At 44.1% G+C, this 25264-nt stretch overlaps 1 protein-coding gene and 1 non-coding gene across 3 annotated transcripts in view; one reads left to right on the top strand and one right to left on the bottom strand.

Moving 5' to 3' along the window:
* Positions 1-25264, top strand: part of LOC126349682 (unconventional myosin IC) — a 397905-nt gene that overhangs the window by 229197 nt on the left and 143444 nt on the right. The window lies entirely within an intron of this gene.
* On the bottom strand, positions 14615-14689 carry Trnat-ugu (transfer RNA threonine (anticodon UGU)). Its single transcript has one exon. It is a non-coding gene; the product is annotated as a tRNA-Thr (tRNA).

Raw genomic sequence — 25264 nt, 5'->3', positions numbered from 1 at the left:
TAATCTCGGTCGTTAAGTAAGGACCATCGGCCACTCAGTTCAGCGTGGTGAAAGGCAATGTTTGAAATCTGGTGTTTTCGGCACTCTTGACACTGTGGATCTCGGAATGTTGAATTCCCTAATAATTTCCGAAACCGAAAACATCTAGCACAAACTACCATTCCTGGTTCAAATTCTATTAATTCCCGTCGTGTGTCGGCCGGCCGGTGTGGCCGAGCGGTTCTAGGCACTTCAGTCCGGAACCGCGGGACTGCACGGTCGCAGGTTCGAATCCTGTCTCGGGCATGGATGTGTGTTATGTTCTTAGGTTAGTTACGTTTAAGTAGTTCTGAGTTCTAGGGGACTGATGACCTCAGAAGTTAAGTCCCATAGTGCTCAGAGCCATTTGAACAATTTTTGAACCCGTAGTGTGGCCATAATCACGTCGCGCGGCTTTTCACATGAGTCACCTGAGTACAAATGACACCTCCACAACGAACTGATCGTTTATTGCTTGCGACATCTGTATATGTGCATATCACTATCCCATGATTCGTCACGTCAGTGTACGTTGGTCTACTGGAGGATATTCTTCAGTGCAATATTTTGCACTGGACCTTCATCACGGTAGTGAGAAATTCAGGATGATAAGTGGAGTCAATAAGGTGATTCACTCAGCAAAGTAGTGCCAGGGAGAGATTTCTTTCCTTAACCAGGGGAAAATAAGGAATACCTGTAATGTATCATAGCTAAGCGACCCAAGTTTAGTGAATGAGAAAGCTCTGTTAGCTCCCAAGTGGGATCAACAAATCGAAGAACTTATACAGCGAGTGTCAAACTAGGCCTGAAAATGAATTACAATAACACTAGACTAATGTATTAAAACATATCGACAAGAAAACATTACGAATTGGAAGCCAGATAGAGTTCGGCAGCTCTGAAGACGACAAGTGTCAAGGCGGAGAAAAACAGACGTTTGAACATACGGAGAAAAACAGACGTTTGAACATTGTCTCATGGCGTTTTCTTGCACTTTTATAGAATAATGACGCTATTAAAGCTGCAGACTTTTGGAGGAAGAGAGCTAAGATGTTCTTGACCGGACACGGAAAGTAAGTAATACAATCCTGGAAATGGAAAAAAGAACACATTGACACCGGTGTGTCAGACCCACCATACTTGCTCCGGACACTGCGAGAGGGCTGTACAAGCAATGATCACACGCACGGCACAGCGGACACACCAGGAACCGCGGTGTTGGCCGTCGAATGGCGCTAGCTGCGCAGCATTTGTGCACCGCCGCCGTCAGTGTCAGCCAGTTTGCCGTGGCATACGGAGCTCCATCGCAGTCTTTAACACTGGTAGCATGCCGCGACAGCGTGGACGTGAACCATATGTGCAATTGACGGACTTTGAGCGAGGGCGTATAGTGGGCATGTGGGAGGCCGGGTGGACGTACCGCCGAATTGCTCAACACGTGGGGCGTGAGGTCTCCACAGTACATCGATGTTGTCACCAATGGTCGGCGGAAGGTACACGTGCCCGTCGACCTGGGACCGGACCGCAACGACGCACGGATGCACGCCAAGACCGTAGGATCCTACGCAGTGCCGTAGGGGACCGCACCGCCACTTCCCAGCAAATTAGGGACACTGTTGCTCCTGGGGTATCGGCGAGGACCATTCGCAACCGTCTCCATGAAGCTGGGCTACGGTCCCGCACACCGTTAGGCCGTCTTCCGCTCACGCCCCAACATCGTGCAGCCCGCCTCCAGTGGTGACGCGACAGGCGTGAATGGAGGGACGAATGGAGACGTGTCGTCTTCAGCGATGAGAGTCGCTTCTGCCTTGGTGCCAATGATGGTCGTATGCGTGTTTGGCGCCGTGCAGGTGAGCGCCACAATCAGGACTGCATACGACTGAGGCACACAGGGCCAACACCCGGCATCATGGTGTGGGGAGCGATTTCCTACACTGGCCGTACACTTCTGGTGATCGTGAGGGGATACTGAATAGTGCACGGTACATCCAAACCGTTATCGAACCCATCGTTCTACCATTCCTAGACCGGCAAGGGAACTTGCTGTTCCAACAGGACAATGCACGTCCGCATGTATCCCGTGCCACCCAACGAGCTCCAGAAGGTGTAAGTCATCTACCCTGGCCAGCAAGATCTCCGGATCTGTCCCCCATTGAGCATGTTTGGGACTGGATGAAGCGTCGTCTCACGCGGTCTGCACGTCCAGCACGAACGCTGGTCCAACTGAGGCGCCAGGTGGAAATGGCATGGCAAGCCGTTCCACAGGACTACATCCAGCATCTCTACGATCGTCTCCATGGGAGAATAGCAGCCTGCATTGCTGCGAAAGGTGGATATACACTGTACTAGTGCCAACATTGTGCATGCTCTGTTGCCTGTGTCTATGTGCCTGTGGTTCTGTCAGTGTGATCATGTGATGTATCTGACCCCAGGAATATGTCAATAAAGTTTCCCCTTCCTGGGACAATGAATTCACGGTGTTCTTATTTCAATTTCCAGGAGTGTAGTTAAATCATAGAAGCAACTGAAGAGTTTTTGTGGTTAGGTTATGAAGACCAAGAGTCTTTGAAATGAAAAATAAACAAGTAGAGGAGTAATACTGTCAGGTAGTGCTTTTTGCGAACTAAATATTGTCAAAACCAAGCATTCTTGAGTCTGGGAAGTGAAGTTTACAATCTTTGCATATTACCATCTTTGATTAATGACAATGAGACAAGATCATTCCGTGCGCGAAAACTATTCGAAGACTCAAGGATGTTGAGCCAAGTGTGGAAAGACAAGAAAACAAATGTATCATTAAAATGGACTAGTGGTATACGTAATTATAACCGTAATAAAATGAAATTGACTTAAATGATACATTTAGTGATGTGATGGATCGAAGAAGTTATTTACTGGATTGCAAAAGTTAAGTGAAGTCATCGTCAAGACCTACTGAACTGGGTGTCCCAGCCTGTAGACAAGTACAGTACCGATATGTGTGCAAGACAGGTACAAACACATTTTCCAGCCATGAAACAATTGAGCCACAGGATGAACACAGTACAGTAGTTACATGTGCAGTGAGCACGGTCTGAAAATATGTGGCTGTAAAACGCGTTTTCTACCTGCCTGCCATATATTTCGATGATTTTATACTTAAGTACAGTCTGCGACACCCAGTTCAATAGATCTTGACGATGACTTCACTTAACAAAGTCTTATTATACCCAACATTTTATACTTGATGATGACATAAGCCCAAATCATGATAGTAAAAAAAAAAAGCTTTTACAGTCAAATGGTGGAAATGTCATTCAAACAGTCTCAATACTCTTCGTGCTACAAACGGTTCACATGTAGAGGGATACTAATGATTCTTAAAAGCAATGTGTGAGATGCTCTAATATATGGTCGAATTTCATATCCGTCGACAATGGATTTTTCTTTTCCTTGAGCCTTTGTAATATGGGCGGTTTAAAAGGTACGCTATGAATAAGGCCCTTTCTTTTGTAGTAGGCTGCATCTACGTAAGTACTCCACAAGCTACCGTTCAGTGTCTGGCTGAAGGTACATACCCTAGCGACATCTACCTTCTCCCTGCCCCTCGCACCTTTCCACCTTACTACTTATTCACCTGCATCTACTATATACACCGCAAGCCACTCTTCTTTCACCACGTCGACGGAACTGAATCTCTGGGACCACAATTAACGCTGACAGGCACTGTGAGACTCTGAAACAACTCAAACGGCCAATTCAGAACCGGAGAAGAGGAATGTTGAGCAAGGGCGTACACATTCTCCATGACAACGCTCGCCCACACATCGTTCGGCAAACTGTTGCTCTCCTGCAACAGTTTCAGTGGAACATAAACACCCTCCTACCCTATAATCCTGACTTGGCGCCCAGTGACTATCAGCTGTTCCCTAGGTTAAAAGAACATATGGCCGGAAAGCGGTTCAGCTCCGACGACGAGGTGAAAGAAGAGGTTCATAACTTTTGAACAGCATGGCGGCGAGCTGGTATGACATGGGCATACAAAAACTGCCACAGCGTGTACAGTCGGCCGGAGTGGCCGTGCGGTTCTAGGCGCTGCAGTCTGGAACCGAGCGACCGCTACGGTCGCAGGTTCGAATCCTGCCTCGGGCATGGATGTGTGTGATGTCCTTAGGTTAGTTAGGTTTAAGTAGTCCTAAGTTCCAGGCTACGGGTGACCTCTAAAGTTGTACTCAGAGCCATTTGAACCATTTCTTGAACAGCGTGTACAAAAATGCATCGACAGAAATAGTGATTATGTCGAAAAATAGCTAAATGTTCAAGCTGTAAACTGGTGTAAACAATTGTAGAAATAAACAGGTCTACGTACTTATAAAAAATAGGAGACCTTACTTTTGGGATTACCCTCGTGGATTTCAGTTGATGAAACTACAGACACTTGTGGCCGGTACATTGCAAATTTAATTGTTGGTGCTTTTTTTTTTTCAAAAAAAGAGCCTTCTTCTTCCTATTTAGCAGCCTGCAAAGAAGTTGGAAAAATAAACCACTCTACGATCGCCAGATTTGTGAAAGAGGGTATTAGAAAATCAGAATATTTTGCAGATGAAAGGGTGTTTGTGTTTATTTCAGATGCTGTTCCCTATATGATCAAAGCAGGAAAAGCTCTCAGATATTTTATCCGAATTTGACTCATGTGACGCGCTTTGCTCATGGAGTACATCGCCTTGCTTTAAAAAAACCGTAGATTTCACAAATAATGCATTTCTAAAGACTCCTGCTATAATCAAGACGTGCAAAGAAAAACTACCAAATGTGCCTTTACCGAACCAGTGGCAACTCGTTACAGTACGTGGGTCAAAGCTGTGGTGTTCTACAATGAACATTTCTAGGCCATTAAAGGGGTATTAAACGTCTTCGATAGTGCAGAGGCCGCTATTAAAATAGACATTTCTGTGATTAGCACTAATTTTCCCCATACGCCTGCAAGTATTAAAAAGCTTGAAACTCAAGGTTTGTCGTCGAGTGAATCTATTCAGTTAATTAACAAAATTATTCTAGTTATCTCCTCATTGCCAAAGGTATACCCAAGAAAACTTAAAGAAAAGTTTGAAAACATTTTAAACAATAATCCACGCTCTGAACCATAGCTTCATTAATGGGACGAGTGAATTTTTATCAGAAAGAATAAGGGCCAACATAGTACCCAAATTCAAATACTGCCCAGTTACCTCAGTCCTTTTCTGCTTATAAAAATGATTTGAGTGATCGAAGACACAATCTCATTACCGAACATTTGGAAGAGTACTTGGCCGTCTATGTTTACAATAATAGAAAAATGTAAAATAAATTGTATCCCTGCGACTCACTCGCACCGCATCCCCTTTTTACAGACAACAATAGCAAAAAAAGGAACAACTCTTCAAACACCGTATGGGTCCTCATTCTGCAAATTTTTAGAAAATAATCCCAGAAAGATCCCCTTTCCTAACCTCTAACAGAAAGTATTCAGAAAATATCATCGTTCTAAAAGTACCGATTTTTCGCGTGGCCGGCGCTCTTCCTCGTACAATTGATATGCACAGGTTCGACTCTGAGATATAATGCACACAGTAAATACACAAATGGCCATTAAAATTGCTGCACCACGAAGATGACGTGCTACAGATGCGAAATTTAACCGACAGGAAGAAGATGCTGTGATATGCAAATGATTAGCTTTTCAGAGCATTCACACAAGGTTGGCGCCGGTCGCGACACCTACAACGTGCTGACATGAGGAACGTTTCCAACCGACTTCTCATACACAAACAGCAGTAGACCGGCGTTGCCTGGTGAAACGTTATTGAGATGCCTCGTGTAAGGAGGAGAAATGCGTACCATCACGTGTCCGACTTTGATAAAAGTCGGATTGTAATACAATATCGCGATTGCGGTTTATCGTATTGCGATATTGCTGCTCGCGTTGGTCGAGATCCAATGACTGTTAGTAGAATATGGAATCGGTGGGTTCAGGAGGATAATACGGAACGCCGTACTAGGTCCCAACGGCCTCGTATCACTAGGATTCGAGATGACAGGCATCTTATCCGCATGACTGTAACGGGTCGTGTAGCCACGTCTCGATTACTGAGTCAACAGATGGGGACGTTTGCAAGACAGGAACCATCTGCACGAACAGTTCGACGACGTTTGGAGCAGCATGGACTATTAGCTCGGAGACCATGGCTGCGGTTAACCTCGAAGGTGCATCACAGACAGGAGCGCCTGAGATGGTGTACTCAACGAGGAACCTGGGTGCACGAATGGCAAAACGTCATTTTTTCGGATGAATCCAGGTTCTGTTTACAGCATCATGATGGTCGCATCCGCGTTAGGCGACATCGCGGTGAACGCACATTGGAAGCGTGTATTCGTCATCGCCATACTGGCGTATCACCCGGCGTGATGGTATGGGGTGCCATTGGTTACAAGTCTCAGTCACCTCTTGTTCGCATTGACTGCACTTTGAACAGTGGACGTTACATTTCAGGTGTGCTGCGACCCGTGGCTCTACCCTTCATTCGATCCCTGCGAAACCCTATATTTCAGCATTATAATGCACGACCGCAGGTTGCAGGTCCTGTAGGGCCTTTCTGGATACAGAAAATGTTCGACTGATGCCCTGGCCAGCACATTCTCCAGATCTCTCACCAATTGAAAACGTCTGATCAATGGTGGCCGAGCAACTTGCTCGTCACAATACGCTAGTCACTACTCTCGATGAACTGTGGTATCGTATTGAAGCTGAATGGGCAGCTGTACCTGTACACGCCAAACAAGCTCTGTTTGACTCAATGCCCAGGCGTATCAAGGCCGTTATTACTGCCAGAGGTGATTGTTCTGGGTACTGATTGCTCAGAATCTACGCACCCAAATTGCTTGAAAATGTAATCGCATGTCAGTTCTAGTATAATATATTTGTCCAATGAATACCCGTTTATCATCTGCATTTCTTATTGGTGTAGCAATTTTAATGGCCAGTAGTGTAGCATGTTTTTTTATTATTTGATCTTGCGTATTTCGACACTTTTTATGCAAATTTTAATGTTTTTAATGTGCATATAACCCTGGTCTTTAGACTGCGCCTACTACCCTCCCGGCGACAGTGCAGGAAGAGCTGAGTGAAGGCAGTGTGCCCTCCAAATGTCAGGTCGTCTGCATGGCGCTCGTGTCGAAACAGGCGGTGCACCACCGCCTAGTGGTCGCACCTCTAATGAGTGCTCGTCGCCTACGCAACGCGCCGTCCGGAGAAAGTAGTGCGATGAGCGCCGAGAACCAAGGCGAGCGGCACTAGTAGTGACGACTCACTGCCTACGCACAATGCGGCCAAGGGCGGCGCCGCCGCCGCCTGCTTCGAAACTGGCAAGTTATTCCATCGTTTGGGGACAAAATCCGTTTCAAATAAGCCCATCGTGGGGACACGAGACTAAAAAAACATACGATTACGGTAACACTAAAGACCGGTTTTCCAAGCTCAGTAAAATAGCAAAATAAGCAAGCAGATAAACATGAAGAGTGGTGAAAATAATTACCAAAATAAGCAAAAATGAATACACGCAAATATTGTAGTTTGACAGAACTCTTATCTTCCTGAAGGTTGGTACAGTACACAAGGGAGGTCACCCTGATATTTTCCTGTGTAAAATTCCTGCGTCTGTCAGTGAAGAATGATTTGTGCAGTTCTTTTGACGTCGCATGACGCCACAGGGGCACCTGAAAAACACCACAGTTCTTCGGTGAATTCTTCTTCAGTACTTGTTTCTTCGCCAGAAAGCTTTTCAAAAGTTTTCCACAGTGTTTTGCAATCAGTTTTTCTCTAGCAACTGATTCAGTTTCCCGAACGCAAGATAATGTTGCTAAAATTTCGTCTGTTAGGGAAACTGAATGTTCGAAGGAATTATTTCAAATGTCCAGCTGCTTTAAAATACTAGGCATTTTGGAGAAACGATTATGGATGTACTGTATCTTCTCTTGGATCCCGTTTTTAGGGAAACATTTTTGGGCTGTGGCAGTACCGACTGCGTCTTCTGCATTTAGAAAATTCAAAACATTTTTCACTTCACTGAAATGTTCCGCGTAGTAAGACATAGCCTGTAATACCGTTCCTCACCGAGTTAAAACTGGCTAAGGAGGTAAATCCAAATTCAGAAGTAGTTCAAGGTGTGTGTCGATTTTAATTGGTGACTTGACACTTTTTTCACTACAGAAAAAAGAAGATGCATATAGTTGTACTGATTTCTGACTATTTCAGCGACACGATGTAAACCACAAACAAGGCACGTCAGATGAACTAATTTAGAGTTTTAAATCAGATTTCCGCTTTTACGATATATGGAGCAGCATCACTAAGAAGTAACAATACTCTGTCGTACCGTACTCCTTCTGACTACAGGAAAGCTAACGATTCACTAAATATTTGGCAACAGTGGAATTATTTACTCGGTCGAGTATTTGTATAGTACGAAGAAATGGTTGCTCCCCGATTTCATACCACCAATTACAGCACTAAATACGCACTGTTCCGATGCATCTGTTGTTTTGTCAGTAGAAATCCACATGTTCTCGTGCTTCAAAGTATTCCGAATATTATAAATTACTTCTTGAAAATACTGTGGCATATAGTTTCTGCGCAATGTAGATTTGCCCTTTTGTTTGTATATTTTTCTGATAATACATGAAGCGGCACATTATTCGATTTACACAACGGAAAATCGGAACTAACAAATGCTGAACATAAGTATTTGAAAAAAATATTTAAAACTCGATTGTGCGCCAACATTGCTTTTAAGCAGTTGCTGGTTTAACTCAGATTTATTCTTAAACGTCCCTTATGCCGCAAGATGTTTAAAACGTCATATTTTTTCTTCACAGAAACGTTATTTTCATGCACCAAACAAAAACGACAATACCGTCATCACTGAAAATACTTTTTCCAAACTCATTTACGCATTTGCATAAGAATGCTGATTAAGAGGTTTTTGTGAGTCGCTCTCCGTAATTACATCAGCGAGCAGTAGTGCACATTAAACTAACGAGCGTTCCACTTCACTCTGCACCTTGGATCTCGGGGATTCCCCGTCCATACCAATGGTATCATTCCGAGGAGATAACGAACTGATGACTCATCTGCCCAATCGCAGCAAGTTTTTCTCCTCTCAGTTGTTATTTCACACTTTACCTTAACATCGCCGATAAAAAAACAGTTTTCGGCCAAATAAGCTATTTGAATTAGACATGATAAAACAAGTAACCAAAAAGTTTTCTTGCAAAATAAGGATAAATAAGCACAGACAAACATAGTTAAAACTGCTTACTTAGACTCTCTTACAAAGTACAACCTTACTACTTATCCCCAAAATGTGGAAAAATTATTCATTTTGTTTACAAAACTGGGCTTTAGTTATCACATTCAGAAACGTCATTTTGATATATTGCGACTGGTTTCCCGTAATGAATTTCATTTAACTTCCATCAAGCGAACGCCAGATCTTATGTTACATGAAACTACTGCCTATACGGAGTCCAATGAAAGCTACGGATAAACTGAAACGTTCCCCATTATCAATCGTTATTTTTGCTGGCGCAAAGGATCGAACAAAATGCTGAAAGTAGTTACGTTCATTGCTATGCAAATCATTAGTATCAGTCATAAGAAATGGAAGATCATATCTGGGTTTCTCATCAAATGTATCGTGCAATTCCTCGCATAAAACATCCTTGTCTTCACTGAATCTTCCGTTGGTGCATAGACCCGGTGTGAATAGAGTCACAGCGTGCAGTGATTACTCATTAACTGGATTCCATGCAACCACAGCCTTAGCAGGTAACTACCACTCCAGCACCACGCACATGTTGACCATGATGCCCTGAATAAAGGACTGTTGTACCAAATCGCTGACTATTTGATCGCTGCCCGTCCAACGAGCTTCACAAAGGCACAGTACGCCTTGTTCATGCGGAACTAACTCACGGAGTATTTGCAGGCCGGCCTGCTTGATTTAAGGACAGCGCATTTCAAGTCCCAATCCAAGTCGAATTTTTTGCACCAAACATTAAATCCCGTTTCATTGGTGACTGGGTACCAAGTCGGCGTCATTCTCGGATTATTCAAGTCACTGGCATGTCCATGTCGAGATTTAGATTCTGGTTCAGATTCAGAATTGTCGGGTCAGATTTCTGAATTTTTTTCTAAGGTAAAAACGTTTTATAGGGTCGGATTGCTAACCCAACGCCAAACCCTCTTATATTCACGCTACGCCTTCGGACCGACAAAGTCAGACTAATAAAATGTAGACGTAAGAATTTCATAGATTTCACTCAGACCGAAGAATAAGTCTTTTCGAAATCCTGAAAGAATTTGGCTTCGATAATAAAACAAATGCGATTACCCGACAGACTCTCAATGACACGACCTCTAAAATGAAGTCTGGGACAGATGTGAGGTGCTTTTAAAATCAAGTCGGCGTAGGCAAGGGGAAAATCCCCACATCTGCTTTCCAAATGTGTACTCGAGAAGGCGACAGCGAATGGCAAAAAAAGAGTGAATGACAAAGCTGTCGGAAATATTACCAGACTTGGGTACAGAAACGTCAATTTGACAGTTCACTGTGCATGGTTTTTAAGAATAATTTCGCAATTTTTGTCCGATTCTCTAGACACAGCTGCAGAACAAATCAACGAACTGCAGATGCAAGCAGCAAAAGCAGGACTCCAGATCTCGTTCAAGTAATCTGAACGTATTACAAATATGAAGTCATCACCCAGAGTTATAGAGGTAGAAGAAGGGAAAATTAAACGGACGCAGAAGCTTCAATAACTAGGAGAGGGAACAGAGCCCAGCACCGCTTACGAAATAAGGCTTTGCATCATGGATCAGGAAAACGGAAACAGCATAACAACCAAACAAGAGCGTCTTCTAGATGAAATCAACATCAATCAGTGCCAAGATAAGACATTACTGCTCAGTAATGTGCCGCGGAATTCCTTGCCATGAGTAGAAAAGGTGCCATCGAGAAATTAGAAATAAGAGGCACAGGGCTAGTAAAATTCCTGGCGCAGGCAAAGAAAATTGTGAATCCGAGATGGGACACAACCATGAACTATATATACTTATAGAAAAGCTCTCAGATATCATTCAAAGGTTGTGAGGTGTATTTTCTGTGGCCACTTGGCCCGTATGAGTCCTGCAAGGTTGAGCAGTCAGGTCTTCTGTTACTTTCGCATCAAGAACGCGTGGTTCACTGAAGTAGAAAAAAGTGAAGATAACACTGGAGGACAGCCATACCTGCTCAAGAAGCAGGTCTAAGAGCACCTTGGTATAAAGATATGTCCGCACGCACCAAATCAAGGCCGGCCGGGGTGGCCGAGCGGTTCTAGGCGCTACAGTCTGGATCGCGCGACCACTGCGGTCGCAGGTTCGAATCCTGCCTCGGGCATGCATGTGTGTGATGTCCTTAGGTTAGTTAGGTTTAAGTAGTTCTAAGTTCTAGTGGACTGATGACCTCAGAAGTTAGGTACCATAGTGCTCAGAGCCATTTGAACCAACCAAATCTCGCAGCGATCTCTCTAGAAAGTCACGAGCCGCCAGCTGCTCTCCGAAGGCTCCCGCCTCTTGTCTGACCGGGCATTAAACTCTTACTTTTATTCCTTCCTTCCTTTCGTTTCTAATACGATAATTATACTCAGTAAACAATTTTAGTACTAAACAAGATATGTGACGCAGCTCGACTGCGATCTATTTAATGCTCGTTTCCATTTGTTCGTAACACTGGCTTGAAGTCATATCCGTGTCATGTTCCTTTGGGAGGCAAATGTGAAGTTGTCCGCGAGCTTGTTTCATGATGTCCAGGATCAGAAATTTCCGTAAGCAAACGCAGCCAACTTAAGTTTTTCTAGCCATTGTATGATGCTACGATACTTTCGTCACGCTCTAACGACAGTTCCAACCATTCTGTGTTTGTCGCCGTACACTATTTGCTGATGGATAACTGGTGCCACGGTTCGTTTTTAGAATCGGAGGACTCTTTCAATTTACATAGACCACAACGTGGATGCGCCCGAAAAATCACCAGGCAGATGTCATTGCGATCAACGGGTGTCATCCCACCGACTTAAATGCTGAAGCTGCTTACCAAGTACTGTCATTGGGGACGGCGACATCAAAAAGGACGAGCAGATGGGAGGACAAAAAACTAGCGGTAGCCCAGTCTTCCCGGATCACCTTCCAATCAAACACCATGATCAAACTTGGAAGCTGTGACTACTTCCGTAAGGGCATTGCACTCTGAATGTTGTGAATCTCTGAAAACGATTCAGACTGGGACGTCTGTCGACGAACTCTTTTCTTTTTTTTTTCCCTTGGAGTATCAACGACGGTCGAGGTTATTTGGCTCCTATGTTGCTGCATCATGATGGACGTCGTCCGGTCCTTTGTGACCAAACCTGGCGATCGGCCTTATTCGGTAGCGTGTGGGAATTGGACTGCTTTGACGTCGAACGCAATCTCATGCTACTGCCGCAACTGTCCAGCGGTCTCTGTGATAGGGAAGTACAACAAGGATGCCCGCAGGTAAAGGGAATTGCTCGTGCGGCAAGATTCTAAAATTGCCATTTTTGTATAACTGACTCGGTGAGTTTCAAGACGTCCCACAATGCTAAATTTGATAGGAACGAGACGAAACTTATACACATACCTGGCAATCGTTTGACATGTAATATGTTTTAGGTACATTATTTTGATACCGAAAGGGCAAGTCTATTTCAGTGGCATAAGCTCAATACATATTTTCGTAAATACCATCATTACGATTAAAATTCTAAAATTGAATGTTACATCTTCATCGAAAAGGAGGCATTGTTGGAAGTCTAAGTTAGACGTCGTAAGGCTATTTGTATCATTCTTATGCTACTAGTACGAGGATGGTTTGGTAAGTCTGGTAAATTTCTCTGAAATAAAAGAACATTTTGTTGCATCTTCATAGTTGTCAAGCCTGATTATTCCTAGGATCGTATAAAGAATTTCCACAATGTACCGTTCATTGTTGACAGCTGTCTAAATTGATCAGTGTGTCGACTGCGATTGCAAATGGCGAAAACTGAGTTTCGTGCTGTTATGAAACATCTGCTTTTGAAGAGTTGGACTACCGCACGTATCAAAACAGAATTGGCTGAAGGTCTCGCGGACTCTGCACCATCATTGAAGACCATTTACTTTTGGGGTAACAAATTTAAACTCAGTCGGACAAGGACCGAAGACGAAGCGAACCGCCGGCCGCGGCCGTGTGGTTCTAGGAGCTTCAGTCCGGAACCGTGCGACTGCTATGGTCGCAATTTCTAATCCTGCCTCGGGCATGGATGTGTGTGATGTCCTTAGGCTAGTTAGGTTTAAGTAGTTCTAAGTTCTAGGGGACTGAAGACCCATCGTGCTCAGAGCCATTTTTTTAACCACGAAGCGCACCGCGGCCATCCAATTGAGGACACCACAAAGAAAACCAGTGACAGAATTCATAGTATGGTTGTGCAAGACGGCCGAAAAAAACTCGTGAGATTGCTGAGACTGCAGGCAACTCGATTGAGCAAATGCATAACATCCTGGACAAATAATTGACTGTGAAAAGGCTGTGTGCGAGGTGGATGCTGCGATTGCGCACGGTCGACCAAAAGCGCATCTGGCACAACATTTCAACACAATGTCTGGCAGTGTTTAGTCACAAACAGCAAGATTTTTTTGCATCGATTTGTGACTGTTAATGAAACCTCGATCGATCGCTACACGCCAGACAAAACGATGGACAAAGGTTGGCGAATGTGCATCGAAGAAAGCCAGGACCATTTTGTCAGCTGTAAGGTGATGATCACTATTTTCGGGATCCCCAAGGAATAATCCTCATAGGTTACTTGGAAAAAGCAGAGCCGTAATTGAACATTGTTGGAACGTTTCAAACTTGCAAGACCAAGGTTGGCACGCAATGAAAACAGACTAAGGTTGGCACCCAAGGAAGTGCTATTTCACCAGGATGATGGACCACCTCACACATCAGCGATAACAATGACGAAAGAGCAAAGAACCTGCCTTTGAAATGGTTCCTCATCCACTTCTTTCATCAGACGTAGCCTCAAATGAATTCTCCCTGTTCTCTAACTTGAAATTATGGTTTGCTGGGAAGAAATTTTTATCAAATGAAAAAGTAATAGTTGCAGTCAAAGAGTATTTTGCAAAGTTTGACAAAATCTATTTTTCGCACGGGATGAAAAAGCTGGAGGATCCTTGGACCAAAAGTACTCGTATACCACTCAAAGGGGGCTATGTCGGGAAGTAATGAAGTTGTTTGCGAATCAAACATTTTTTTCTTGCTTTTCTTACCAGACTTACCAAACCACCCTCGTATGTTGTTGGTTTATCTCGGATTTGTACTGCAACTTTCACTGCAACTTCTCCCGTTGTCCCGCTTTGACCTAGCGGCATCTTGTTCCCTGAGATTTTTTAAATACTTTTCTCTAGTTTGAAATGATAATTAAATGGACACCCTAGCTGCAAACAGGCGTTGATGTACTTCATTAGGGACATGTTGAAAATGCGTGCCCCCACCGGGACTCGAACCCGGGATCTCCTGCTTACATGGCAGACGCTCTATCCATCTGAGCCACCGAGGGCACAGAGGATACGCGACTGCAGGGACTTATCCCTTGCACGCTCCCCGTGAGACCAACATTCCCAACATGTCCACACCACTACATTCGAGTGCGCCTACGAGATGTTTGCCCATCATACTCTAGTTTCCTTCTCTTTCAAAATACAGCCTTTCGTTTTTTCTCTTGTCTTGGTGTTCCTTTTATGCTCATCGTGACTCTGAGGTTTGCCACCAGTAGCCGGATATTTATCACATGCAGCACTAATGTAAACTTACACAGCTCTTGAGAATGGGGGAAAAATTCCCGAGACGCGTGAAAAAGTGTAACTGTTGCAGTACTTAGCTATTTAAACCTTAGATTTGCTGCACTGCTACTCTTTAGAAACTTGCTAACATACTAGAACTGTATTTGGACCGAGAGTCTAACCTCGACCCTCGTCTTTCGTTTACTGAGCTAATTAGGCGCTTCTCATGCCACAACCCAAAGCTTCGGTCTGCCAGCAACTATCTCCTAGGAGCAACTGCTAAGCTTCTCTCAAAATATTGTGAGCGGGAGCAGTGCACGTTTACGAGTAAACACGCACAAAGAGAAGCGTCCTACGAGGAGTCGAAGTGCGCTTTCAAGCAAGTAGCCTTGCGCGACGATTGCTCCCGACCAGCCGAGATATCGAGAGCACGTTACGCAACGCGCCCCTGTGTATCACAGCGGCGCCCGCTTTGATCACGGCGTTAGTGACGTACGTAAGAACTGGCTCACTTAGCACCAGAAAAGACCGTAGCCGGGTCAGCGACTTTGCTTATTGACTAAAAGCTTTTCTAGAGCTACTCTCAGGGAGATGCTGTTAGCACAGCCGAGGGCCCTGGCGGCACGTGTGTCTTCGCTTTCGTCTCTTTATACTCTCCCATTGCTCGCGACCTAGTCGACGGCGGGTATACTGTCTGTAATAAATTGAGGATGCACTGAAGGAAGGAAATAGGATTAAAACCCATTGTAAAATAATGTAATGGGACGATTCTCTGGCGATCTAGATGTCCCCTGTTAATGCCAGAAACAACTAGAAAACCTGTTAAACGAGATGAATGGTGTACTGAGCAAATGATCCAGACTCGGAATAAATCAAAGAAACGGAAATTTTGAGGAGCAGCAGGAGTGAAGTTAGCGTCAAATTTAGCATTTAGCACATGGTAGAAGTGAAGGAATCCGGCTACTTTGGAAACAAAGTAATGCAGCACAGGCGAAGCACGGAGGATATGAGACTCAGACTAAGCAAACAAATAGAGCATACTACATCGTAAACGTATCAACCAGTAGGCATTGGCCTTTATTTTTGGATGAAATTTCTGAGAATGTACCACCTCTCTAATCAATCATTATTTGTGAATGAATCATGGACTGTAGAAAATTCGGAAAGGAGAATAATGGAAATGTTTGACGTGTGGTGCTGGAGAAGAACGCTGAAAATTATTTGGATCGCAGGAAATGAAGAGGTTCTCCGCAAACTTGGCGAGAAAAAATGGAAACGACGAACTAGAAGAAGGGACAGGATGACACTGCATGTGTTTATATAGAAGGAAATAGCTTATATGACGCTCGAGGGAAACATTAACGCCGAAAGCTGTCAAGGAAGAAGAGACATCAGAATATACAGCGTGTTTCAAAGTCCTTGCTTGACATAAACACACTGAAACATCCTATACAGGGTGGTCCATTGATCGTGACCGGGCCAAATATCTGACGAAATAAGCGTCAAACCAAAAAACAACAAAGAACGTAACTTGTCTACATCTACATCTACATGACTACTCTGCAATTCACATTTAAGTGCTTGGCAGAGGGTTCATCGAACCACAATCATACTATCTCTCTACTATTCCACTCCCGAACAGCGAGCGGGAAAAACGAACACCTCAACCTTTCTGTTCGAGCTCTGATTTCTCTTATTTTATTTTGATGATCATTCCTACCTATGTAGGTTGGGCTCAACAAAATATTTTCGCATTCGGAAGAGAAAGTTGTTGACTGAAATTTCGTAAAAAGGTCTCGCCGCGACGAAAAACGTCTATGCTGTAATGACTTCCATCCCAACTCGTGTATCATATCTGCCACACTCTCTCCCCTATAACGTGATAATACAAAACGAGCTGCCCTTTTTTGCACCCTTTCGATGTCCTCCGTCAATCCCACCTGGTAAGGATCCCACACCGCGCAGCAATATTCTAACAGAGGACGAACGAGTGTAGTGTAAGCTGTCTCTTTAGTGGACTTGTTGCATCTGCTAAGTGTCCTGCCAATGAAACGCAACCTTTGGCTCGCCTTCCCGACAATATTATCTATGTGGTCCTTCCAACTGAAGTTGTTCGTAATTTTAACACCCAGGTACTTAGTTGAATTGACAGCTTTGAGAATTGTACTATTTATCGAGTAATCGAATTCCAACGGATTTCTTTTGGAACTCATGTGGATCATCTCACACTTTTCGTTATTTAGCGTCAACTGCCACCTGACACACCATACAGCAATCTTTTCTAAATCGCTTTGCAACTGATACTGGTCTTCGGATGACCTTACTAGACGGTAAATTACAGCATCATCTGCGAACAGTCTAAGAGAACTGCTCAGATTGTCACCCAGGTCATTTATATAGATCAGGAACAGTAGAGGTCCCAGGACGCTTCCCTGGGGAAGCTAGAAGGGGGAAACCAGATGGCACTATGGTTGGCCCGCTAGATGGTGCTTCCATAGGTCAAACGAATATCAACTGCGTTTTTTTCTAAAAAATAGGAACACCTATTTTTATAGCATATTCGTGTAGTACGTAACGAAATGTGAATGTTTTAGTTGGACCACTTTTTTCGCTTTGTGATAGATGGCGCTGTAATAGTCACAAACATATGGCTCACAATTTTAGACGAACAGTTGGTAACAGGTAGGTTTTTTAAATTAAAATACAGAACGTAGGTGCGTTTGAACATTTCGGTTGTTCCAATGTGATACTTGTACTTTTTTGAACTTACCATTTCTGAGAACGCATGCTGTTACAGCGTGATTAGCTGTAAATACCACATTAATGCAATAAATGCTCAAAATGATGTCCGTCAACCTCAATGCATTTGGCAATACGTGTAAAGACATTCCTCTCAACAGCGAGTAGTTCGCCTTCCGTAATGTTCGCACATGCATTGACAATGCGCTGACTCGTGTTGTCAGGCATTGTCGGTGGATCACGATAGCAAATATCCTTCAAATTTCCCCACAGAACGAAATCCGGGGACGTCAGATCCGGTGAACGTGCGGGCCATGGTATCGGTAGAACATTACGTAGGAAGTCAGCATACATTGCACCATTTAGATTGTCATCGATAAAATGGGGCCAATTATCCTTCCTCCCATAATGCCGCACCATACATTAACCCACCGAGGTCGCTGATGTTCCACTTGTCGCAGCCATCGAGGATTTTCCGTTGCCCAATAGTGCATATTATGCCGGTTTACGTTACCGCTGTTGGTGAATGACGCTTCGTCGCTAAATAGAACGCGTGAAAAAAATCTGTCATCGTCCCGTAATTTCTCTGTTTCCTCAAATAACGTAACGGTCCGGACACTTGGATTATGTCGTCCAGGACACCGAGCAGCATACATAACATACACCCGTTGCGCATTTTCATCACAATAGCCATACATCAACAAGATATCGACCTTTTTCGCAATTGGTAAACGGTCCATTTTAACACGGGAAAAGTATCACGAAGCAAATACCGTCCGCACTGGCGGAATGTTACGTGATACCACGTACTTATACGTTTGTGACTATTACAGCGCCATCTATCACAAAGCGAAAAAAGTGGTCCAACTAAAACATTCATATTTCTTTACTTACTACACGAATATGTAATAAAAATAGGGGTTCCAATTCTAAAAAACGTAGTTGATATCAGTTTGACCAATGTTGTTATTCTATGATGAAGACGTGTCAAAGCAGTTAGAAAAAATGACTGAATGTTCAGAACTACATTTGTAGGTATACTCGAAGCGTGAGATGTGATTAACCCAGATCTGCTGCGAGAATAATTTTCTCCGCAGCAGCCGGAGGATAACTCACGCCATTTACTGCTGCGAGAATTTTCTTCTCCGCTACAGCTTGAGGACAAAAGCATCTCCACATCACCTCAGGCCAACCCAGAATGTCAGTTAATCATAACATTTCACCAAGAGGTTCAGCATGAATAACATTTTAACTTGTACACATGCCGATTAAGGAATGCTCGGAGGATAAGCGATTGCGATACCATTGCACGAATATCAGTGTCACCGATTAGATTTAATCCACTGGCTACACTCTACAAAAATGCTGATACAGACTACTCCATATAGTTTTCCACCATCCTCGTGACTTGCATAGTTAGTGAGATGTTTTTATTATTATTATTACTACCGTTGTATCGGAAACTTCTTTCTCAATAGTCTGTCTACGGGGAATCTCTGTAACATCCACCTTTATAGAGGCGATAAAAGTAAACCTGCATTAGCGAAATGTGTACTGTTGTAATAATTGTCCACCAGAGCCGATTTTTTTTTATATATATCCTACTAGCTGTACCCAACCACGCACCTGCTGTACGTGCTAATCTCCTCCTCCTCCTCCCCTCTACCTCCCCTCTCCCTCCATCTTCTTCTCTCTCTCTCTCTCTCTCTCTCTCTCTCTCTCTCTCTCTCTCTCTCTCTCTCTCTTTTCCATCACCACCTGCCCCCCTCTCTGTCCATCTCCTCCTGCCCCTCCCATCCCTGTGTCCATCTCCTCCCCCTCCCCCCCTCCCCGCCTCTGACCTCGAGCTTCGTTTATCTTTACTGCAAATTCAGATTATGTAATAGTTTTCTGGTCATTAGCCGATAAGCCAGAAATACAGCTTTCTTGTTTTCTTTGAAAATTGTCTTCACAGACAAAAATAGAGCAACATATTGTTGCTTACACAATTTATCTTTAAAAATATATATAGATTTGGAAAGAATACATACGGGAGAAGAACTTTTTCTAATGGTTTGACTGCCTCACTATCGTAATTAAAATTGGCTGAGACAAAGGAAACAAAACTGCACATTTTTACAGCAGAGCACAACAGAGCATCTTCTCTCTTGTGAGTATCGTTTAACATTTGAAGTTTATCGGTCAAGAATTTTTCGAGAGTCTTGGTAACTTAATTCTTAGATATTACACAATTACGTATCATATATATTAAAAATAGGTATAAAAGACCAGTATTCGAATGCAGCGTTTCCAGAATTTCAAGGCAATCTATGAAGAATTTATGGAAATTTAAGATTCTGAACAAATGATCATTTCCATTTTTATTTACAAAGATTTATCGTCTTCTTTCTCAAGTAGTACCTAGATACAGTCAAGCTGTTATCAGCATGCATGTGCATCATGACTGAAAAATAACGTTTAATGTGTGCAAAATTCTATGTAATTGTTGCATACACTGTAATATCATAAATGTTAGTGTCACCAAATGTATCAAAAATGTGTTTTGTTGTTAAATTTATATCTTTGATGAAAATCGATTTATGTCGTATGTAAAGTTTAGGTTTGTCTTTTCCTCAGAATTATCTACAGCTGACCAGAAATTTGACAAAGTGAACGGGAAAATGGACCGCAACCTACAGGTTGTTCGTAGGTATCCGCAACAGAGAGACTTAACAGCACAGTGTCTAGCCTTTTTTTCCCGTACATCAAATTAAATACATATCCGCACCCCCCCCCCCCCCCCCCAACTCCCCCCCCCCCCGCCCACACACACACACACACACACACACACACACACACACACACACACACACACACACACACACACTGTGTACATTGGTTATAAACATAGTGATTACACCACGATGCGGTCAGCCGCTGAAATGTTATGTTTATCAGTGGCACGTTATGCGTTGTGAGCAGCGTCTTCATTTTTGTGGGAAGTTGTTGTCCACGAAACAATAAATAAGACAAATTTGTTGTCGCATGGTATCGCAGTAAGCAGCCTAAATTGATGTTGTCGTTGTCCTCCAGTGCGCCACTGACATAAAGACGAGTTGATCAGTTGCAGTGGTTAAACCGAAGATTGAGCTTGCAGTCCAAAAACTTTGTGTTACATGTCAAGGAAGCATCATGGTCAAGCCTGGATGGTGGGTAGTGTAGCTGCATAATGCCTTCCCTTTTATTGGATGTTGGAGGCAACTGAGAGCGCTGCGTCGACCCAGACCAGCCGTGAAGTCCCGCAGTTTCAACTGCGAGGTGGGTCAGTCATGTTTCGGGCCGGTATCTTCAACGGATGTCGAATGCTTTTCCACGCTGTCGAGGATAATTTGAGGCTACGCAACATCAAGACAGGGTCCTCCAGCCTATTGTCGGACCCTACGGTCAACATTTAGGCGCTGGGCTCATCTTCCGAGACGACAATGCATGGGCACATCTCGCGCTCTTCCTCTCGGACGTAGGATTCAATCGAATGGAAAGGCGTGCGGTATCTGTGGACATAGTCCCAATCCAGATGGAACCAGTTTAAACTTGCATTTCGATGACGCAAAAACCTTTCTCGCACACTAGGATACCTCGGAAGGGACGCCGGTGAAGGGTGGCAGAGTCTTGAGCCGCAACAATTCGACGATCTTGTGCACACCATACCGAGGAGGTTCCAGCCATCTTACAGTGCAAGAGTAGCAAAAAGATATTGAATGTTGTCCAAGAACAAATTTTGATTTCACAGCTGTGCAAGTAAGAAAAGCTCTTTCTGGCTCGACCGCCATATCATCCTTCGCCAGTGGCGTCACTCGAATGTTATTTGGAGGAGCATGGGGTCAGTATACCGCTCTCCCGGCCGTATCGAGAGATCTTGTAGCCGTTACTTCTCAGTCAAGTAGGTCCTCAATTGGCCTTACGAGGTTGAGTGCACCCCGTTCCAGTCCTCGTACCAAAGAAAAATCTCTGGCAGAGCCACGAATTCAAACTGGGCCCTTCGCATAGCAGACACACTCGCTGAACACTGAGCAACGGCGGAGGATACTTTCAAAAACAGCTGACAGTTATTTTGGTTACTCTTTAGTGTTCATGTGACGGTAACGTTTCATTTTGTGTTTTCGTATTCCCTGCTTTCCTTGAATTTAGCCTGCACAGGGTCGCGGGCATGTAGGCGGTGCAATATCTTCCTTGGTCATGTTACATAAGGTACAGCACCAAAGCTTTTTATATAGCCTGAAACCAACAGTTAGCATAGTTTTTGTTTCATATTACGAGACGTATTGCTTTTTGATTCCAGCAGGTACAGATCTTTCGGCGAAAATCAGTCAACGCCAGCCACGAAACGCCCTGATAGCCTCACGCGTTTCCACGACGTGTGACGCACTCTAAGAAGATAATGAGACAGAGCCGTGTTGTTGCGTGAGCCAGTACCTCGTACAAATTTAACGAATTATTTTCCACTTCACAACAATGAGTAGAGAGAGAAGCAGCAACGTAAGCAAGGTCTTCAAAGGTCTCACTCTTCGAAAGCTATTACACTGCAGACAATACTGTTCGAGAAATTATTTGCAAGACAAAAGCACTCGCAAAATAGGTTCCCACGTCGGTTGAACATACTTTCACAGCAGAATTATCGACCGTGGAAATGGAAGATGCAAGCTTTAGCGTGATAGACATCCACACGAGTAGTGAATAACGGAGATAATCGTTGGCTGTTCCTAGCAAATTACACTGCTAAAAAAATTAGTGTATAGGTATTATTACAGCAAATGTGTGTCTTCTCGAAACAGCTTATGCTTTCTCTTGGTTCTGTTACCGAAAATACCTTCCCTCTCCGCGCGCCTATTGCCTGTTGCCCTGTTTGATTTATACTTAATGGGCATGGTAATCGAACTCAATGATTCAGTTCTTACATGCACGGTTCAGCTGGTCATAAATCTAAAAATGATTCCAAAATAATCAAACTGTTACCGTGACTCGTGTGGAAGATTCGAGACTGTGGCCTAGTCCTCCCTTCGTTTTTCCAAAGTTGATTAATCTAATGAATGGGCAAATAATGGCAGGAGAGCGTGCAAGAGGTGTCTCTTTTTAATAAACAACTCAAAAAAATTATATAATTACCGAACGGGATTGCACAGTGATTGACACTGGATCATTGTCAGGAATAATGGGGCCCAAATTACCGTACGGAAATCCTGAGCAAGATTTCCTTCCCTAAGCCACTTGAGAAGAATTCCAAGAGAGTTTTTTCAATAAAAACGTGTCCAGTTTCTGTCGGTGTCCACCTCGTCATGTATTCAGTTCTTGACGTCGACGGAGGATGACATTCTTTTCCTCCTTATAAGAAGATAATCGAACTTATCATTGACCAAAATAAAGTAAACCAAAATTTTTGCAGACAGGCATTGGGCCAAGATAAAAGTTCAATTACCTACAAGAGAGAATTCAAGAAAATGAGTTCCAAATTCTGCAATAAATGAGAGAATTAGCAAAATGGGAACAGCATGTGGAATAATAAAAAGAATAAACGGTACTTATCACCAAAAAGATATTCAGATATCTGTGGGACAAAAGTGAACAAGAAGTTGGATCCACAGAGTAAAAATAGATATAGAACGAAATAATATAAAAGTTGAAGAAACATCTGACGGAGGAGTGTTAAGGAAAAATACTGAGTATGGAAGAATTCCACGAGAGGAGATTGAAAAAGTTTTTGGTCAGTAGACATGAAGAGAAAACAAAATGAACAGATGAAAGAATATTGTAAGGAAAGAAAAGAAGAACGAAGAAGTAATAGAAGTTGCCATTTGTTCCTACGCCATAACATCTAAGAAGAAGAAGAAGAAGAAGAAGGAGTAAAAGAAGAAGAAGCTGAAGAAGTAAGTACATATCAATAAATGCAAAATAATTAACTACAACACAGTAGCGAAACCAGGAAACCTGTGTCCACATGAATGTCTACCACTGAATAATGAATTAAATAAATTATAAACATAAGAGAAAAGAAAAGTGAGTAATTTTTTAGATCTAGTAAGAAGCACAGAAGCCTGGAAAATGCCAAAATATAGAAAATAATACAAACAATAATCTAAGGAAACTGGAGTATCTTGGACATTAATAAAGAATGAATGACAAAAGGCTGACAAAACAAATCTTGATGCAGCTCTGGGAAAATACACTCCTGGAAATTTAAATAAGAACACCGTGAATTCATTGTCCCAGGAAGGGAACACTTTATTGACACATTCCTGGGGTCAGATACATCACATGACCACACTGACAGAACCACAGGCACATAGGCACATAGACACAGGCAACAGAGCATGCACAATGTCGGCACTTGTACAGTGTATATCCACCTTTCGCAGCAATACAGGCTGCTATTCTCCCATGGAGATGATCGTAGAGATGCTGGATGTAGTCCTGTGGAACGGCTTGCCATGCCATTTCCACCTGGCGCCTCAGTTGGACCAGCGTTCGTGCTGGACGTGCAGACCGCGTGAGACGACGCTTCATCCAGTCCCAAACATGCTCAATGGGGGACAGATCCGGAGATCTTGCTGGCCAGGGTAGTTGACTTACACCTTCTAGAGCACGTTGGGTGGCACGGGATACATGCGGACGTGCATTGTCCTGTTGGAACAGCAAGTTCCCTTGCCGGTCTAGGAATGGTAGAACGATGGGTTCGATGACGGTTTGGATGTACCGTGCACTATTCAGTGTCCCCTCGACGATCACCAGAGGTGTACGGCCAGTGTAGGAGATAGCTCCCCACACCATGATGCCGGGTGTTGGCCCTGTGTGCCTCGGTCGTATGCAGTCCTGATTGTGGCGCTCACCTGCACGGCGCCAAACACGCATACGACCATCATTGGCACCAAGGCAGAAGCGACTCTCATCGCTGAAGACGACACGTCTCCATTCGTCCCTCCATTCACGCCTGTCGCGACACCACTGGAGGCGGGCTGCACGATGTTGGGGCGTGAGCGGAAGACGGCCTAACGGTGTGCGGGACCGTAGCCCAGCTTCATGGAGACGGTTGCGAATGGTCCTCGCCGATACCCCAGGAGCAACAGTGTCCCTAATTTGCTGGGAAGTGGCGGTGCGGTCCCCTACGGCACTGCGTAGGATCCTACGGTCTTGGCGTGCGTCGCTGCGGTCCGGTCCCAGGTCGACGGGCACGTGCACCTTCCGCCGACCACTGGCGACAACATCGATGTACTGTGGAGACCTCACGCCCCACGTGTTGAGCAATTCGGCGGTACCTCCACCCGGCCTCCCGCATGCCCACTATATGCCCTCGCTCAAAGTCCGTCAACTGCACATACGGTTCACGTCCACGCTGTCGCGGCATGCTACCAGTGTTAAAGACTGCGATGGAGCTCCGTATGCCACGGCAAACTGGCTGACACTGACGGCGGCGGTGCACAAATGCTGCGCAGCTAGTGCCATTCGACGGCCAACACCGCGGTTCCTGGTGTGTCCGCTGTACCGTGCGTGTGATCATTGCTTGTACAGCCCTCTCGCAGTGTCCGGAGAAAGTATGGTGGGTCTGACACACCGGTGTCAATGTGTTCTTTTTTCCATTTCCAG

Source organism: Schistocerca gregaria, chromosome 1, assembly GCF_023897955.1.
Source record: "Schistocerca gregaria isolate iqSchGreg1 chromosome 1, iqSchGreg1.2, whole genome shotgun sequence".
NCBI lineage: Eukaryota > Metazoa > Arthropoda > Insecta > Orthoptera > Acrididae > Schistocerca > Schistocerca gregaria.
Note: the sequence above shows the minus strand (reverse complement) of the source record. Positions and strands in the feature narration are given on the sequence as shown.